Raw genomic sequence first — 18,420 nt, 5'->3', positions numbered from 1 at the left:
CCAAAGAGAGACATTTCCCTAGGGCATGCAGGTCTGACATTCCTTTGACCTGCTGCAAACATGCAGGCTTCTAGTCACTTATACAGAAGCACCCATTTTGATTCTTAGGATCTTTGGTTCATATGAATTTCCATATTCCTTAATCAAATACAAATTTATAGACATTCTGCCCTGTCTCCACAGTAGGTGACTAATTATTTGTGTGTGCCGAGAGGGGGTTACTAATGGGTGATTTTGCCACGTGATTTTTGCCTTAGTTACGCCCCTCCGCTCAGCAGTAGCGCGCAGAACTTGAAGCAGTCTAGCAGGAGGTGCACCGGCGTGCGTGGCAGCCTGCGCCTGCGTGCATTCGTTTCCCGCCCAAGGACTGGTGCAGCGGCTACGTCCTTGCCACAGCCCCCCCCCCCAGGAATGCCCTGCCCCGGAATGCCCGGTCACACCCCCGTTGTGCCCCACCCAGCCCCATTGGCGCTACGCCACAGTTTGAATCCCACCACCATGGGAACCTGTTAGTAAAATTTTTGGATCCCACCACTGCTTGTGCATCAAATGTTTTGTAGCTAACGCAGTCTGCCCAGCGTTCTGTCGGATCCCTGAAACCATACTATTCTCATCACACAAAATGGCAACCAAGGGGAAATGAGCTCTTCGAAGATTCACAAAGAATTGCCAGTTTTAGGTTGGAGAATTCCTAGAGATTTGGTGGCAAGGGGGTAGAGCACGGGGAGGGCTGACTTTGGGGAGGGCAGCACCTCAGTGGGATATAATGCCACAGGGTTCACCTTCCAACGCAGCCGTTTTCTGTAGGGGAACTAATATCTCTGGTCTGCAGCTCAGTTGAAATTCTGGGGGATCTCCAGGCCCCACCTGGTAGGATGGAGAAATAGACGGGGGAAAGGGGGAGGTGCTGGGACTACCTTGCTGGGACTATCTTGGATGGCAACATGGCGAGGGTGATGTTAGGAGAACATGTTTGCTCATGTACCAGGGCATTGCTTGCCAAGACTCCTTGTGGTATTACTGCCAGAAACATATAGGAATGTGATTCAACATAAGTCACATTGGGGTGCTGTGTGGTTTCCAGGCTGTACGGCCGTGTTCTAGCAGCATTCTCTCCTGACGTTTCGCCTGCATCTGTAGCTGGCATCTTCAGAGGATCCTCTGAAGATGCCAGCCACAGATGCAGGCGAAATGTCAGGAGAGAATGCTGCTAGAACCGTGGTGGCGAACCTTTGGCACTCCAGATGTTATGGACTACAATTCCCATCTGCCCCTGCCAGCATGGCTTGTTCTTATGTTCTTATGTTGGCCATGCTGGCAGGGGCTGATGGGAATTGTAGTCCATAACATCTGGAGTGCCAAAGGTTCGCCACCACTGTGCTAGAACATGGCCATACAGCCCGGAAACCACACAGCACCCCAGTGATTCCAGTCCTGAGAGCCTTTGGCAACACAAGTCACATTGTTTATCAGGACAGTTTGCAGTCTCAAACACAAGAAAGCACAGGAATGTGATTCAACACAAGCGACGTTGATAAAGAGGCTTTGCACCTTGAAGAAAAATCTTTGAAAGCGGACATTTTATCACTTGTGCTTGGCTTCCAGAGTCTTGTTCACCTTTGGACTAATTATGCTTAATTCTCAACGTCTTGTTTATAATAATATTATAATATTTATAATATTAAGAGAAGTTGTCTTAAAGTGAGATGTTCTTTTCTTCCTGTGGTTTGAGTTCTATTGTAATTTAAATACTTTATACAGTAGGAGGTTATTGCTTTTAAATGCACTGTGACACTTTATTATACATTTAATAAATATTTAATTGGTTGTCTTTTTGTATGCAGCAGGGGTGTGAATTGTATTTGCATTTAATTGTACTGCCACTCCCTGGTTTGGTGTTATCTTTACTATCTTGGATGACCGCATGGCGAGGGTGATGTTAAGAGAACATGTTTGCTCATATGCCAGTGAAAGTTTCCACCTGACAATATGCAGCTAACCCCCATGCTGACTGTCAAGAGTCTAGGGCAGTGGTGGCGAACCTATGGCACAGGTGCCAGAGGTGGCACTCGGAGCCCTCTCTGTGGGCACGCACCAACAGAGTGCCCCACACACATCTAGGCTGGCCTAGGCCACTGGGCTCAATTATTAGCATTAAACCTAAGACCTAGTTTTGGGGAAGCAGTGTAGGTAACCCTGTTAAGCGCTGTTTAAACCCCACTGATTTTCATGCAAAGAACTTAAGCGCGATCCTTCACCTGGGAGTAAGCTCGGTTGCTGGCAATGGGGCTTGCTCCTAAGCAAACCCTCCTAGGGTCGTGATTCACCCGTTGGAAGAGTTGCACGGTTGCTTCAAAGCAAAGCCACCGACTACCACCAAGCTTACTCCTGAGTAACGCACACCTCGGAGCCAACCGGTTTTTTCTAAACTAAAACCTCAGTATTCAGGTTAAATTGCTGTGTTGGCACTTTGTGATAAATAAGTGGGTTCTGGGTTGCAGTTTGGGCACTCGGTCTTGAAAAGGTTCGCCATCACTGGTCTAGGGGTGATTCTTGATGCTCCCTTATCCTTAAAGGTCACAAGTGTGGCCCAGCTGACTTTTTTGCCATCTTCAAAGAACTTAAATATACGTAGGCTATTGTAATCATAATATGTGTCCTCCACCCCCATCCAACCCTGGAACGCCCCTGTCCCACCCTGGAACGCCCCTGTCCCACCCTGGAACGCCCCCGCCATGCCACGCCCTTGCCACACCCCCACAGGGGTGCGCCCCTGGTGCATCGTGCCCCATCCCATCCCCTTGGAGCTATGCCTCTGCATTTCATGCATACCACACCACTTCCTGAGAACCTTCAGAACCATTAATTTTCCTAAAGAATCCGTTTATTTCACTCCTTACACAGCTATGTAGGTTCTGCTAACTTGCTGCAAGGCAGGCAGGCAGGCAGGCAGGCAGAATACCTTTATTGGCAAATAAAACATGCCAACTAATTATGATCAGACTACAAACAAAATTCAGGATAAGCCATAATTGCAAATGACAGATAGAAAAAGTAAACAACAGCTTATCTCCCGATCTTATCTCGGTGCAGCTTTACAGCATCTCGCAAAAAACTTTGCGGCTTTCTCACTTATTTCAAGATTGGAGTTATTCAAGAGAAAGAAGAACTTTGCAGAATCAGAAAGTCTGTCCCATTCACAAAATTAGGGCTTGGATACTTTGTTTGAATTTCCAAATCATAGAGCATGTTGGTTAGTTTCAATTCAACCCACCTTACAAGGGCCGTGTCTATCTGAATATGCTACGTTTTTGATTTCTTTCATTGAGAATTTCAGATGGCATAACACTGACCCTGCAAGGCTATACAGCCACTTATCAGACATCTGCTACTGTCTGACAATGGAATGGACTGAAATGCCTTCAAAGATTTGTCACGCTGATTTACATGACTGGGTTATTGTTCTAATAAAATAGGAGAAGTGGAATCATAGGTTAATTCCCCACCCACCATTAGATGCACGCTCCTCACAGCAAATACCCTGGGGTCCTGCAGCACTCCCCACTACACCAGCAGTGACAACGCAGTGACAACGCAGTCACCCCGATTCTGCCGCTCCTCCCACCCCTCAGCGCGCGACATTTCGGATCCTGGTCGGAAGTACACCTTTTTGAAACCGCACGCCGAACACGGAGCAGGGGTCCCCTCCACTTTCACTTTTGAAGTGGGGAAAGGCCCATATATACTACCATGAGCCACTTGGAGGCAGATCGAAAATTATTTATACCTTGTTTTTCCCCTCAATTCAGACCCAAGCAGTTTGCATTCCTCACAACAACAATCCTGTAGGCTAGGCTAGGCTGAAAATACATGGCTGGGCTCAAAGTTGCCCAGCAAAGTTACGTGACAGAGCAGGGATTCAAAACTAGGTCTCCCAGATCCTAGTTGGTAACTCTAACCACTACACCACACTGAATCTCAAAAACTGAAAATAATTTAAACTCCCTTCTGCAGCTTTGGGTAAACAAAAAAAAGGGGGGGGGAGCCATTGAGTTCACCACTAGGAGAGCCAATGTGATGTAGTAGTTAAGAGCAGGTGGACTCTAGTCTGGAGAACTAGGTTTGATTCCCCACTCCTACACATGGGTGATTGACGCTTATCTGGTGAACCAGATTTGTTTCCCCACCCCTACATTCCTGCTGGGTGACCTTAGGTTGGTCACAGTTTTTTCTGAACTCTCACTGCCCCATCTACCTCACAGAGTGCCTGTTGTGGGGAGGGCAAGGGGAGGAACTAGTAAGGTACTTCAAGACTCCTTACAAGAGAGAAAGGTGGGGTATAAATCAAAACTCCTCTTCCTCCTCCTCTTCTTCTTCCAAAGCAAAAATTTTCTGCTCATTTTCCCCATGTGTAAGAGGACTCTCAAACCAGAGATAATAACAGTGCTGTGTGTTTTCCACTATAATGTGTCTAATGAAGAGAGCTTTGCCTCTTGAATACTTGTGCCTGGAAACTCTTTTTTTAATTTATTTGTTTAAGGATAGAAATTAACAGAGCAAAAAAAAAGAACACAGAATCAAAGCATAGTCACAGGGCATTTCCCCATTCTCCACGATTTCCCCTATGCCTCACGCTGCTCTCAGCGCGCGGCATCCCTGGCGCATGCCCGGGCATCCCCACGAGTCATCAAAAGGCGCCAGGGATGCCGCGCGCTGAGGGGGCGCGACAGTGTCGGGGCGGCTGCACTGTCGCCGCCCCTGTCATGGGGAGTGCCGGGGGACCCCACGCTACTTGAGGAGAGTAGCGCGGGGCTTAAGGTAAGTGGGTAAAGGCCCTCTGTCAGTTCTAAAAACTAAGAGAGGAAACAAAATGGTGCATGCAATATATAAAAATCAATACATAATTTCCGAATAACGGCTATTATTGATGTAAATTCTGATAATCCAAAACAGGTTTACTAAAAAAAAACTTTACTGAATGATTACTGCTATAAATCTCTAGAATTTTCCCTCACAAAATAATACTTCTATTGGCATATTGTTGTCATCTTTCATGACATAATTAATAGTTTGTCTATTTCCCTCTAAGCCCCTTTTTGATATATTATATATTATGAAGGCTATTGAAAGAGGGTAGCCCAATCTAAAGTATGCGGTAGCGGGGGTCGGTGCTGCCCCTTTGCCCCTGCGCCACTTCCAAGGGGGTTTCAAGAAAACAACCCCCCACGCCAGCCACTTGGAAAAAAAACCCATTGCTCTAAATGACTTACACCACACTTTCTGGTGATGTAAGTCTGTGCTATGGAGGGGGTGTGTTCCCAGGCCAAAACCCCAGTGGTAGTTGACTAAAGTTGGCCTCACCCCGGGAATGCCCCAACTTGGCCCCCCCTGCTGGCATGTTTGCTCTCTCCACTGCCTCTTAAACTGGTGGAGCGGACAAACATGCTGGTGCAGGCCCCCGCCACTCTCACAACCCGTTTGCCCCTCTATCTGGACTGGGTTCTAGTTTGTATACATTGTTTTAGCAATATCCTTCATATTACACTATTCTTCTCTCTCTCTCCCCGGTAATTCTTACCCATCTTTATGATATCCTTTAAGGCAGTGTTTCCCAACCTTTTCGAGGTCAGGGTACCCTTGACCTCACTCTTCATATCTCACGGTACCCCTGCCGCCACCCTCCACCTTTCCCTCCCATTGCCCCTGCTTGCCACACCCCCCACCTTCCCCTCCCAAGGGAAGCACTGGGGGTGGCGGTGGCTGCTGACCTTGTGGCAGGCCCTGCCCCATGGGCCAGCTCCATGTCCTTGCTGGCACCGGTGGGAGACACCACAAAAGTGAGGGGGGGCGGTACCCCTGGGACATGCTCACGGCACCCCAGGGTACCACGGAACCCTGGTTGAGAATGGCTGCTTTAGAGTGATGTGCCACCAATAAAACATTTTGTACCAATTTTCTCTTAATATTGGACTGGTTGTGAATTTTTCACCTTTTGCCCGTGAAGTTTCCCATCTAACCATGTATGTTTTGTTCTGCTTGTTTTCACTTGTTCCGTTTCTATGTCCAGTTGAAATACTAGCGTGTAAATTCATCCTATTAAATGTTCTTTTTGCTACGTAATCACCTTTTCGAATCCTGTCAGCCTCCTTATTACATTCTTACTGTGTTAATTTCCTTTCTTATACTTGAAGCTAATTGAAAATATAATAGCCGTTGTATTTTTTTTGCCAAGGCTTTAACATTTCTCCTTGGATGTCTATCATGCCTCCATATGTTATAAAATCAGCATTTCTCATCACATTCTTCTCATAATAAGCCTCCATAGGTGACATTAGTGGAGATATTGGAGATCTAATTCTTTTCCATGTAACTTCCTACATTTTAAAAATCCATTTCTGATTATGTTGACTTTTATTTTGTACTATATTTGTTTCCTCATTGATTTTTCTGACCATAAGCAGTGACGCGGTCCTTCTTCCCAGATTTGCCATTTCTCATTTTATTACTCTCCAGTCTGCTTTTTTAATCTAACCCACAATCCAGATCTGACCAGCTGCTTGGTGTATACCTGAAAATCTTGTCCATCTGAATGGTACCACTGAACTCAGATCTTATCTGTTCCTGGGAGTAAGCCCCAGTGAGGAAAATGGGACTTAATTCTGAACAGGCATGCTTGGGACTGTTGAATGCCAAGCTGCTTGTTCATTCTTAAATACATTTAACTCTGAAATGCAGAGTTCACCTGCTGATGGACGTCTTAGCATTGTGTCTTATTAGAACTATATCTATTAGTCTGGTGTAGTTTGGGGGCGTTTCCCCACTCTCCCCGATCCCCCCTATGCCGCACGCTGCTCTCAGCCCGCGGCATCCCTGGCGCACGCCCGGGCGTCCCCACGCCCCCGCACTCTGTGCGGGGTCATCAAAAGGCACCGTTTCGAGGAGCGCCAGGGATGCCACATGCTGAGGGGGCGCAACAGCGGCAGCATCGGGGCGACTGCGCTGCCACTGCCCCTGTCGTGGGGAGTGCAGCTGTACCCCATGCTACTTGAGGAGAGTAGCGCGGGGCTTAAGGTAAGTGGGGAAAGGCCCATAGAGCAGTAACAAATTCAGATTTTTCAACTGCAAAGCATCAAACCCTCACATGCAGAGGTGGGATCCAACCAGTTCTCACCACTTCTCTAGAAGTGGTTACTAATTTTTTCCGAGTGCCGAGAAGGGGTTACTAAAGCAACCTCCCTGCCCAACAGGGACTGGAGGTGCGTGTGTGCGGCGGCGCCACTGTTTGAATCCCACCACCATCGGAACCTGTTATTAAAATTTTTGGATCCCACCACTGCTCACACGTGAATGATATTGATTTGGGGCCTATTAAAATAGCTTTCCTCCGCCAAGGGTGTACATTTTAACAGCTTTCTTAATTGGACTATAAGGTTTATTATTTATTTCTTATCATCATCTTTGTTCACACGGGATCATGGAAGCTCAGCTTCTCTCATTCATTAGGGGAAAGATGACACTGTAGAAGAATGTTAACCCCAGGATGAAATCAAGCTATTGAGAATCGGCATACTGAGGAAGATACCTTCGAAAACGCATTCAGACGCGTGGTGCGATTCTATACAGGATTCTCATTTTTCCATGTACCATCTATGAATGGACTCAAGGCACAGGAGATATCAGCTCTGTTGTGAAGTTCAATTTGGGAATTACAAAAAAAATGGAGATATAAAATTTCTGTTGGAATTGAACAGTGTGGTCTCATATGGACTTGTGAATGACTGTTTGTCAATGCAGTTGGTGAAAATTTGTGTAGTTCCATTTTGAAACCATACAAAATATGGACATACTAAGAAAAATTTGGAACTCATTAGTTTAAAGTCACATATGGACCTTGTCATTATATCTTGCACGAAATGATGAAATTGTATTTTGATATGATTTATTGACACTGGCACTTTATATATATTATGCACTTTATTTATTTTATTTATTTTTATTTATTATTGTATTTGTAGACCGCCCCATCCCCTAAGGGCTCTTTAATTTTCTCATCATAGTAGATTAGAATAAGGTTAGCATTAGTGTAAGTGGATTTACATGTGTGCAATAACAATGAAAAAATAACTTTACTCAAAATGTTGCTTTGAATTATTGTAAATGATGTCTACATACAAATCCAGGTCAGTGTGCCAATTTTGAATTTTTGAGTTGTTTTGTTCTATCTCATTCATACATAGCCAGATCAGACCCACACACCTGGAGAAAGAGAATGACATTGGATGCCCCAGATTATTATCTGGGCCCAAACGTGTAGATTTTGTAGAGAAAGTCTATAAACTTGTGAAAGCCTCCTACAAAAATCCTTGTGATTTTTTTTTCCTTTTTGCCCTCCAAGGTACTGTTTTCCATGTGGAAGGGAAAAAAAGTGACCTCAGAAATAGCTGACGTGAACTTTTAAGCCACAATAATTGTTACCACAAGTTCATGACCCCCCTTCCCCATGGTATCACCCACCCTGTGTAAAAGTAAGAAAATATGACCTTGCTGTGTTCAGATCCACCTTTTCTCAACAGTGGGTGGGCGTTTCTTGTTTAATGGGAAAAGTGGAAGCCCTGCATATTTTCCTCTCCAGTTTCTAGTATTTTTAAGGTGTTCATTTGTTTAACAGATGCATCGTGCCATGAGAACACGAAGAAACCGTGTCACAGGCACGACCTCTTTCGTCTGAAATATGGGATGTTCTCTTAATATGGCGAAAAATTGCCTTTTTTTTAAAAAAAGAAAGAAGTCTTTTACGACTCCCTCGCTCAGGGAGAAGTCACCAGTCCAATTCTGAAACACAAACCTCCCTGCAACTTTATAGGACTCTTGTTCACTAATTTTACAACCACAGTTAATTCTCGGGCTTATATGAGGTGTTGGGTCTGTCAGCTAGGATGGGGGGTGGGATTGCAAAACAAACCTTGGGCATTAGCCATCCCCCCCCCTTCGCAATGTTTCTTATTTGTTGTCAATGCTCTTTCAGCAGAGACTTCCTTTGAAACAGCTGCTGCCTGACATCATGGTCCAAGCTAGAAATCGCTACAGATGTTTGCTGAGTAATTTGATGAGTGCGATTTCTGAATCCAATGGAACACTGAGACTAGGGACTTAACCAATTAGTGTTTTGGAGCACAGTTTTTCATATGTGGTCATACTGGGCTTGCATAAGGCCAGGAAGGGAACATGTCTTTTTTTTGATGGATCAGGTGTCTCTGGTGAGCAGTAAGCTCTCTGTCCAGCCATGGGCCTCAGGATGCCCCCTCAGGCCCATCATTGTCACCAGCTCTCATGGGTCGATTCCGCACTTGAGTTATTGACCTAAGTTCGAGCTGCGTTGGACCTAAGTGCTCCGCACAACCACTGGGATCGACGTGGTTTTGTACCAGCTTCGCCCTGTGTAACGGTCAAATTTCCGACTCCAGTTGGGAACTACTACTTTTTCAGGGAACCACGCTCGAACTCAGCTCGATTCCAGTAAAGTGCGGAATCTCTGGTGCCAGGAGTCCCCCATTCAGCCAATCACAGCTGAGTGTTTTGGGCATGCGTACAGCTGGCCAATCAAAAAACGCCACCTTCGTCCCTCCATTCCTGTGGCAGTTTTTTTAATAATGTGTGTGGGGATAGACGGAACATGGCCGTAGAACAGTAGCCAATCGGAACGGAGCGGCGAAGAGGCAGAGGATGATTCCGCCCTCCGAGCTGGGATCAAGCTGGTTGCAGTGGGGAACAACAATGGCTTTGACCTAGGTCAGTACCCTTCTCAGGGAACTGGCTCGAACCTATTTTACTCGTGTGCGGAATCGCCCACTGTGGACATAATGAAGTATGTCTTCACTCCACCAGCAATTCAATTGTGGGCTGATCTGGTGGTAGAGGTAGCGATGGACACTCGTGTAGATGCTTTAAAGGGGGATTACAGGCTTGTGGAGAAGAGGACTCTAGCTAAGATGACTACAGGGAATCTCCAGACCCAAAGGAAGTATACCCCTGAATGCCCCTGCCAGGAGGCACTATCAGGGGAAAGTCTCAGCCTCTATGGTCTGTTTCTTGGCCATCCAGGGCAACTGGTTGGCCATCATGTGAAGTTGGAAGGCAGTCTAGATCACTGGTCTATCCAGAAGGTCAAGGTGCTATTAAATGCACACCAAGAGCCAATGTGCGGTAGTGGTTAAGAGAAGGCGGATTCTAATCTGGAGAATCGGGGTTGACTCCCCACTCCTCCACATGAGCGGGGGACTCTTACTGGGTGAACTGGATTTGTTTCCCTGCTCCTACACATGAAGCCTGCTGGATGATTTGGGGCCAATCACAGTTCTCTCCAAACTCTCTCAGCCCCACCTACCTTGCAATGTGTCTGCTGAAAGAAGAGGAAGGGAAACGAGTTTGTAGACCACTTTGAGACTTTGAGAGAAAGGTGGAGTATAAATCCAAACTTTTACTCTTCTACTTGTGCATTATTTCAGGGTTGTTGCCCAGATAGACAAACTACAAACTACACATTATATTTGTTCATTTGTTTATGCTAGTTTGCCTATGTTCCCCGCACCTGTGGGCAATGCCTTATTTTTAAAAAGGAGATAGTCTTGGAACGGCGCTGGAGGGGGGGGGGGGAATTCCTGTCCTCTCAAGCAGTTTTCTCACGTGAAAATTGAGGGGGGGGGGTTTGTCACCAATTTGGCTATCACCAATTTTGCTACTCCACATGAAGTAGCAAAAATCAGACACTGAAATTAGTTCAAGGATGGCTATGCCAGTATAACTGATTCTGCAAGGAAATCCACAATATATTTTTCCAGTGTGGATTTGAAATCAGGTTTTCTGGCGCACAGAATAACTAAGGAATATTTGCAACCCGAGTATAACCGAGTTGAGTTCTTTTTCCCCTTTTTTAAAAAAAAAACTGGGATAGAGGTTCAGCTATCTCTGTTTTTAGCAGCAGCGGCTGTAAGCCCATCGCCCGTGTCCAATAAACATTGGTAGTACTAGGGCAGTGATGGCGAACCTTTTCGTGACCGAGTGCCCAAATTGCAACCCAAAACCCGCTTATTTATCGAAAAGGGCAAACACAGCAATTTAACCTGAATACTGAGGTTTTAGTTTAGAAAAAAAATGGTTGGCTCCAAGGCGTGCGTGACTCGGGAGTAAGCTTGGTGGTAGTTGGTGGCCTGGCTTTGAAGCAACTGAGCAACTCTTCTAATGCGTGAATCACAACTCTAGGAGGGTTTACTCAGAAGCAAGCTCCACTGCCAGCAACTGAGCTTTCTCCCAGATAAAGGATCATGCTTTAGTTCTTCGCATGAAAATCAATGGGGTTTAACAGCGCTTAACAGGGTTACCTACACTGCTTTCCCAAAACTAGATCTTAGGTTTAATGCTAATAATCGAGCCCAGTGGCCCAGGCCAGCCTAGATGCGTTTGCGCGTGCCCAAAGAGAGGGCTCTGAGTTCCACCTCTGGCACCCATGCCATAGGTTCGCCACCACTGTACTAGGATGTTGTGGATTTTCTGAGTTGGTAGTACTAACCAGTCCTTCAGGAAGTTGTAGGAGCATATGCAAACCTCTATTCCTGAAAAGCATCACGATGTTGTCATTGATATTATTTGGCCAGGGCCAGATTGAAGGAGAGACCTCTTATGCCGCACACCTGTTTGTACGTTGTCCAACTGAGGTATGTGTTTGGAAACCTCTTGTGTCCGCACGTGCCCCACCATTCCGGGTGGTTATGGTGTGCTTGTATTTATGTTCTGTCTCTTTTTTTAATGATCTGTTTTACCAGCTGTGTGACTTTTCTTGCATTGTTCTGTTTCTGAGCTGCTTCGAGCAGATCTCTGAAGGAACGGCGTAAACATTTTTGAAAAAAAAAATAGGCTTATGTCTGGCTCTCTGCTGCCAATTTAAGGTGCTTGCTTAGCACTTATGAGGGGCAGTTCATCTTCAAGAATAGTAAAGTTTTCCATTTGGGGTCAGCTTCCCTTTCATTCTGGCTATCATGGGAAGGAAATAAAGTATTTCCTCCGTGGAGTTCCTCATTGTTTTTACCGCCAAATGTTTTTTTTGTAGCCTCAAAATGGTTAAAATGACTGTCCTTTGAAAGAAATGTCTTCAGTTGCCTGTAAGATCTCTTTAACACATTTCCCACGCCTCTGTGCCATCCCCGGATTTCCTCCTTGGCCCCATTTTCTGAGCTCCCTCTGGCCCCTTCCGCACATGCAAAATAGTGTGTTTTCAAACCACTTTCACAACTGTTTGCAAGTGGATTTTGCTGTTCCGCACAGCTTCAAAGAGCACTGAAAGCTGTTTGAACGTGCATTATTCTGCATGTGCGGAATGAGCCTCTGTTCCCCTTCGCCTGCTTATTTGCTCCATTTCTATTTTTGTTCAAATTTTGGAAGGGGTTAACTGTTTGAAGCATCAAGTATACAAGCTATGAGAATCACAGCACAGTGCTGATAAAAGCAGCTCTTGGAGGATGGGGGACGGCAGTCGTTTCTGCTCTCCCCAGAGGGGAGTGCAGAAGGGACTGCTGGCTGGGAGCCGGGAGGGGGGGCGAGGCTGGGGTGGTGGTGTCCTAGGGCACCCTCGGCCCCGCCCATGTCTTGCCATCTTCCTGGTCACATGGGGGAGATTTTGCACCCCCCACATGACCAGATTAGTGGCGCCCAGGGACAGAGGGTCCCTCGTCCCTAGGTAAATACGCCTCTATTTATGTAGAGCCAAATTAACTAATATTTAATTGATTTTAGTCTCTGGTTTTATTGTGCTCTATCTATGTTCTGTTCACCGCCCTGAGCCCTCCGGGGGAGGGCGGTATATAGATATAAACAAACAAACAAACAAACAAACAAACCGGGGTGCACTTAATGGCAGCCATATGAATCATTTCTAGGGAATGAGTGAAAGTATCATCGTGACAAAAGGGGGGACTGAAAAGTTTTATAAATAGTGACTATTCAACAATGAGGGGTACACAGTCTTGTAGCCAGTGGTGGGAGCCAAAAATTTTAGTAACAGGTTCCCATGGTGGTGGGATTCAAACTGTGGCGTAGCGCCAATGGGGCTGAGCAGGGCACGACGGGGGCGTGGGTGGGCATTCCTGGGCGGGGCTGTGGCAAGGATGTAGCCGCTGCACCGGTCCTTGGGCGGGAAACGAATGCACACAGGCGCAGGCTGCCACGCACGCCGGTGCACCTCCTGCTAGACTGTTTCAAGTTCTGCGCGCTACTGCTGAGAGGAGGGGCATAACTAAGGCAAAACTCAGGTGGCAAAATCACCAATTAGTAACCCCCTCTTGGCACACACAAGTAATTAGTAACCTACTCTTGGGAACCTGTGAGAACCTGCTGGATCCCACCTCTGCTTGTAGCCCTTCCTCCCCACGCTTTCTGGAAATGGACCGGAATGCAGTAAAAAGTGGCACGTCCTGCATCACTATCACTTCATGAAGAACCCGCCATTTCAGCTCACTCACTCAATGATCCAAATTCTGGTAGATGTCAGTGCATTCTTCTGATGTTCTTATGAAGACCTCTGCCTCTATGCCTTGGTGTTGGCCCTCCGGAAAAACTGGTTGACCGCTGAGTGAGAAAGGACGTGAGACTAGATAGTCCACTGTAGTAATCCTTTAAGGCTCTTACATTTTATATCCTTACTAGTGGGGCCCGGCCACGCGTTGCTGTGGCAATTGTCCTTCTCATCACAATCCGCAACCCACACAGATGTCCATGCAGGTCCAATGATCCCCAGCATAGCCTTTTGGGGTGGTCAAATGGAATCCCTCTTTCCCTTTTCAATTCACATTGTTATATGATGGTGTCTTGTTTTTTTAGTATAAGGTAACCCTTTCCATTCCACAACCGAACTGTCCAGAGTGCGAATCCCGCTGTCCATGAGGCTGGTTGACACGCACAGTCCTGGCTTGGGTAAGGCAGAACTGGAGCAAGCAGGCTATCCCAGTCCGAGGCAGCAGAGGCAGGAGTGAGGTGAAGCACTCAGATCGAGGCCAGCTCCTGGAGTTCTTAAAGGAGACGCGATGTGCAAAGAAGCCAAGAGCCGAAGTGAGTGTTGGATTTATGCTTGCCCAACGCCCGCCAGATTTTCTTAGAAGAAAAAAAGCAAACTCAGCTGAAAGCTTTTAGTAAAAGAGAGCTGTGGTGAATATGGGTGAGGAAGTGGGTAAGTGGTGGTTGGATGTGAGGGAGGGCAGAGTGAGGTGTGTGAGGATGAGCTGGATGTGTATTGTGTGGTAGCAGTGGGTGAGGCACAGAGAGTGAAAGTTACCTGCATGTGTGTGTAGGGGGGAACCCCACCTGACGTTTCACACAGCAAAGTGTGTATGTGTTTCACTTCCACTCGTATTACCTACCAGTATTACCTATTTACTGTTTCCACTGCTCATCTCTGCCCATCTGCACGGACATTCTAAGCCCTCAGGCCATAGACAGACAGGCTGCACGAACACTCTAAGGGTGACAGTTAAACAGAGGCAGCTTCATGGCCTGGTGGTATGGACTTTCGGCGGTTTGAAGGTCTGATTACCTGCCAGCAACAGGGAGGAACGTCATGTGAAAATTTGGGGGCGATTCGTGCAGCCGTTTCGGCGTTAGGGAGTGACTAACAAAGTCACTGTTTGCTTTTTATATATATAGATGGAATATGTTAGATGGGCAGGGAAAGCCCTCTCTCCATTTGCCCCACAGGACAAAACCCAGATTTGTGTCAAACCTGCAGTCCTGAATCTCGTTTTTTTCCTAGCGAAATGTGTTGTAGCAGGATCACCTCCGAGTAACCGTTGGGCCTGCAGATGGGATTAATTTTGTTCACAGTTCTTTTTCCTGTAAGAAATCTTATTTCAAACATTATACCCCCGTCAGCAGCGGTCAAGCGGGATTTGTGCTGCCGCTATTATTTAGGTGGTGGAGTAAGTTCTCCACAGCACAACAGACACAACCTCTCATTCACACTCCCCGAGCATAAAAATTGAAAGTTATTCACGTCAATGGAAAATAGTTTGGGAAGGGAGGATTCTTTTCCCACACTTGAGAGCCGTTGAGTGAAAACCGCTGATTAACGGAACCCAGCCTTGTTGTCCCTTCAGTTATGCCAACTGCCGGGATGACATGTTTTTCCCCCTCAGTAACATTAGAACAAGTGAGCTACAGCAGGGTCTGGCCCCGTAAGCTTTGAATCCCGATATACAGAATTCCTGTATCATAAAAAAACACAAGTCCAAGGCCAGAGGTATTTATTATACACAGAGGACACTCAATATTCACCCAGGAGGCAAAGAGCCTGCCGTAAATATAATATGGGCCTCTCTTAGCATGAACCTCAAGGTTTTGAGAGTTCTTAATGGGGAGCAGAGTCAAGAAAGAAATTGTAACAGGGGAAAGAAGTTAGGGCCCGGGGAGAAAAAAAAAAGGAGGCTCTTCGTTTCTGTTTTGAGAACGCCAGACATTTGCCCTGCAACCCGGAAGACCCGGCGGGCCCCTTTCTCAGGAGTAGTTATTTTCCATTTATATTCTGCCATAATTCATTGGAGGATTTCCATCCATGCACTATTCTGGCTTGGTCCAGCCTGAATGATACAGTCATCGCAGGAATATTTCTGTTCTCAGGTGACATGTTAGTTGATATATGACTCTCACTCCAGCCTGAGAGTGAAGCCAACCACAAAATGGCTGCCGCAGACACACAGAATAAGCTTCAATGTAAGGGAAGAAGTTTAAATGTGCCTTCCGTTCTCTGCCTGCTGGGGTTCTGGCAGGGTTGAGTCCTTTTGGCATAGCTCTTCCTCTGAGGAATCTCCACTTCTTGGAGGCTGACCCGCGACACCAGGCTTCTGGCTAGCCACTGGCTAGCTATCTAGTTGGTTGGGTATATTAAAATAGCACTATTTGGCCGCTTCCGCACGGCCATGCTGGGGGTTGAGTCGGCGTACATGACGCCGACCCAACCCCCCTGGGACCGTTCGCACGAACGGTCCTGGTAACGACAGGGAAGATGGCGCCACGCTGCACCGTTGCCCGATCGACTTACCTTCCCTGCGACCTTCTGGCGTGTCGCTGAGGCCAGGGGACATGCCCCCCTGCCCTGCGCAACCGCTCTGGAGTCGCAGGGCAGGGGGGGCGTGTCCCCAGGCCTCAGCGACATGCTGGAAGGTCGCAGGGAAGGTAAGTCGATCGGGAAAGGGGGGATGGCGCCTTCTAGCTGCTGCCGTTCGCACGGCAGCGGCTGGAAGCTGCCGTTTTTCAAAAACCTCGCTCAGGGAGTGAGGTGGGAAAATGGCGGCTTCGTGCCGCTGGGGGGGGAGTGAGGGCGGCGCAGCTGTGAAGCAGCTGTGCCCCCCATGCGGACAGCTCCCTAGGGACGGCGTTTTTGCCGTCCCTAGGGCGCTGTAAACAGCCCGTGCAGAAAGGGCCTTTGAGTGTCAGCTGCCACTATGGCACTGCTTTTATTCTCTTTCACAACTCTCCTGGTTTTTTAATTGTCCCTCTTCTTCTCCATATTTAAGCTTCTTCTGTGTGTCTGTGGCAGCCATGTTGTGGTTCACTTCCAGTGGGAACCATTTTGTGTAGTGCCGCCCTTCCTGTGTCAGAATTTCACAGTTGCACGCAAGCTCAGAAAGGTTGGGGACCACTGTCCTAAAGCATTGCTCAACATGACAAAATCTTCATTTTGAAGGCTAGTATAGCATTTGCCTCTGTTCCAGTGGTGGGATCCAAAAATTTTAGTAACAGGTTCCCATGGTGGTGGGATTCAAACTGTGGCGTAGCGCCAATGGGGCTGGGCGGGGCACGACGGGGGCGTGGCCAGGTATTCCAGGGGCGGGGCATTCTTGGGCGGGGCTGTGGCAAGGACGTAGCCACTGCGCCGGTCCATGGGCGGGAAACGAATGCACGCAGGCGCAGGCTGCCATGCACGCCGGTGCACCTCCTGCTAGACTGCTTCAAGTTCTGCGTGCTACTGCTGAGAGGAGGGGCGTAACTAAGGCAAAAATCACATGGCAAAATCACCCATTACTAACCCCCTCTCGGCACACACAAAGAATTAGTAACTTACTCTCGGGAACCTGTGAGAACCTGCTGGATCCCATCTCTGCTCTGTTCCCTTTATGGCTGCCCAAGCCCCCGGTCCCTGCCTCTAGGTCCTGTGGCATACCTCCATTTTAAATAAATGCAGCACTGGAAGTTCCTACAGGAAGTCACCAAAGGTAACTCTAGGAATTGCTGGAGACTCTATGGTTTTACCAAAATAACAGACATCATCTAAAGATGATAGATGATTATTTAAGGTTATCCCCACCCCCTTTTTGGATTTGGTATAAAACTAGCATTCACAGAAATGCCCTTTTATCTAGTTATTTTATTCAGGAACGCATGATTCAGGAATGCATGACTGCACATCCTGACTCTTAAGTTACTTTAACATTTAGAGGGGAAAGGGAATAAAATGATGTATGTTTGAAGTCTACTTGTTTTCGCAAATTGTGAAGATAATCCTAGGCCATCAATACATACTGGGATAATTTATTTCATTTTATTTATATTTATATATCAGATTTAATATACCTTGTGAGTACAGTGAAATGATAATGAGGCAACAGGTATTTAGGGTTCTTTTCCCCTTCTATTGTCTTGATTTCGTGTACCGAAATAGTTTTTAAAGCTTTTGCATGGTAAACCAAGGTGCCCCTTCCTTCCATTGTTGAAAGATATTGGCTATCAACATCAGCCCTTTCCCCCGCTGAAATGCACCTCCACCGGCATATTTTTTAAAATTACATTTCCTAAATTGAGGCAAATTCCATGACGGGTTGGGAAGTGAAGATGATAAACTGGGTTGCTTGCGATGACTGTAATTGCATTCATTCTGAACTCTCAACAGCAGGAAATTATAGCAACCACTCACTGGCCTTTTGGAAAAGAGCTATATCTGATAAGGGGAGGGGGGAATCTGGCAGGCACTTCTGAAAGCAACTTTACCCCTCTCTTTCTCATGCTGCTTTGTCTTAAAGAGAGGCTTATAATTGTGTGATGGGATGCTCAGAGTACTGTGCGGGCTGGAAGCCCAAATGCCCACATGATCGCGCTCCAAAATGGAGATCTTCTCTGATGTCTCGCAGAATATTTCCTTCAGAGAGGAAGGAGTACTGTCAACCATATCTTATCGCCAAGCAGTGCTATCGCGTTCAATGGCACTGCTCGGAAATTGCTTCAGCGGTCATTACCTTGATGGATGTCAGGATGAAACTTGTCGGCTCTGGGTCTAATTGTTGGGGGAAAGGGCTGTCAACCTGCAGTCGAGCCCATGGGGAGCTCAGGGCAGGAGGCAAACGGAGGTGGTTTGCCTCTGCATACTGACCTTGGCATTCTTTGGGG

The 18,420-nt window shown here is 46.9% G+C and overlaps 1 protein-coding gene across 1 annotated transcript in view; it reads left to right on the top strand.

The window, feature by feature from the left end:
* The window catches only part of LOC125437821 (heparan-alpha-glucosaminide N-acetyltransferase-like), a 133,448-nt gene that overhangs the window by 48,260 nt on the left and 66,768 nt on the right, over nt 1–18,420 (top strand). The gene's annotated exons all lie outside the window — the stretch shown is intronic.

Source organism: Sphaerodactylus townsendi, linkage group LG08, assembly GCF_021028975.2.
Source record: "Sphaerodactylus townsendi isolate TG3544 linkage group LG08, MPM_Stown_v2.3, whole genome shotgun sequence".
NCBI lineage: Eukaryota > Metazoa > Chordata > Lepidosauria > Squamata > Sphaerodactylidae > Sphaerodactylus > Sphaerodactylus townsendi.
The sequence above is the reverse complement of the archived record's forward strand: the minus strand, read 5'-3'. Positions and strand labels throughout refer to the sequence as shown.